General features: G+C 55.0%; 1 long non-coding RNA gene across 1 annotated transcript in view; it reads right to left on the minus strand.

The window, feature by feature from the left end:
- Positions 1-1,632: 1,632 nt before the first annotated feature.
- Positions 1,633-1,795, minus strand: part of LOC108447036 — a 1,549-nt gene continuing 1,386 nt past the window's right edge. The window contains exon 2 of the long non-coding RNA XR_001862403.1: positions 1,633-1,674. This is a non-coding gene — a long non-coding RNA (uncharacterized LOC108447036). The remainder of the gene's footprint in view (positions 1,675-1,795) is intronic.

Here is a 1,795-nt window from a genome sequence, read left to right on the forward strand (position 1 = left end):
GGGCTCCAGGGAAGTAGCAGCTTAAAATAAAGTGGCGTGAAATGGGGTCACAAAAGAGTTCAGGAATTAATTGGGTGAAAAATAGTATTTGACTAGATGATCGGACTCGCATCACCGAACCTCGGACGGATTGACGGGCTGCCGACGGCCCTCCTAGGACCGCACCCCAGAGGGAGCAGGCTGCTTCCCAGCCCCTGGAGTCGTGGCTCGGGAACGCCCCGGTCGGCCCGGACTGAGCCCACGGGAAGCGGGGAACGAAGCCCAGGACCGAGGTTGGAGGGTGCACCAACCGCGGCGCCGGGCACTGCCGGGCCTCTCCGGTCCGTCGCCCGCGGCAAGGGGCAGCCAGAAATCCGGCAGCGATGGACCCCGGAGGGCGACCGGGGGAGAGGGAGCGCTGACCTGGCGTTGGGGCATGAGGGGAGAAGATTTCAGAGGAACCGGGACGAGGACGGCTCACCCAAGCACGGAGGACAGCGGCCCGACTCTCGGGGAGGGGGAAGCGGCACGGTGCTCCCGACCGGGCGGAGGAGCCCTCTCGGCGGGGACGCGGAGAGTGCCCGGGGGCGGGGAGCCTGTGTGGGCAGGGCGGGGTGCTGCTGCCAGAGGTTATCTTAGTTTTAGCCGTGTTGCAAATTAATTCGATTTCTGCGTGTGACACCTCAGTCGAAGGCAGCAGTGCCTGTCACGCGCGCCTGAAACAAGACCCAGTGCTGCCGTTCGCCCCCTCCCCCGTTTTTTTTTTCCAGTTTCAGAATAATGACAATAATGACTCCGATGCTCATGCCTCGTAGCTCTTTCAGGGTAAAAGCTATTACCCGCTCTGCTGTCCCTGACAACCGTTCATTTCTTACTGTTATTCGCTCTTTGTCTCCCATCTTTATAGCATCTAGCCTCTTTTTAAAATTATTATTGTCTTTTTTTCTGTAGGCGACGGTCTGAACTGCCTGGGAGGGCTATAAACTGATTCTCTATCCACCTGCAGCAGCCTTTGCTTCCCACTCACACCTCAATAACTCAAGGCGAATTCAGAGCAATTAGGAATATAACGCTTTGAAAAGCTGCAATTAGCATCCAAATTTCGCTTGATTACAGGCTTCAGCGTAGGCTGAAAGGAAGCTGCAGCATTAGCATTTATAAAATGTAGCGGGGAGACATCCGCTTTAATATCCTGGTGTAACTTCGCCCTTTAACGGATTCATTTTCTCCACACCCCTTCCAACATCCCGATTTTTTATCCATCTGGGAGGTCAGTTTATTGTCTATATCTCTCAAAGGCGGCTGTAAGATAAAGACAGCGTTGGCCACTAAGGTGGGCTTTTCCTCACAGCGTTTTACTCGCCATGGACCGACCTCTCCTGTTCCCAGTACGAAGATGGTTTCTTTGTGTAGAGCACTTTCCGCACTTTGCTTAATGGCGCGGAACAGGGCTTCACAGATGCATAATTTCGTTTCGAAACTCGTTTTTTTGAGCCTAAGTGGAGAAAGCCTCCAAAACACTTAAAACGAAGAAAATATTAAAACCTACTTGTGGGTCGCAAATTAGGTGGGGTGGGGTCCGGAGCATCGTTGGAGGACGAGGGAGCGGAGGAAGCCATCCTTTCAGAAAAGCCCCGGTCCTCGGAGCTCGTATTTTCTCGATATTCCTCTGAGTGGTGGGCAGCAAGGAATTTGCTGGAAGGAAGAACAGCCTGGTTTAGTAGTCTAGTCTCCTGGAGCACCGCACCGGAGTCCCGTCCAGACGCCAGCGGGCGGCAGCCGCTCAGGTCCCGGGGCGGCGGGGGGGACGGGCGGA

The sequence above is a fragment of the Corvus brachyrhynchos genome, unplaced genomic scaffold, assembly GCF_000691975.1.
Source record: "Corvus brachyrhynchos isolate BGI_N302 unplaced genomic scaffold, ASM69197v1 scaffold255, whole genome shotgun sequence".
Lineage (NCBI taxonomy): Eukaryota > Metazoa > Chordata > Aves > Passeriformes > Corvidae > Corvus > Corvus brachyrhynchos.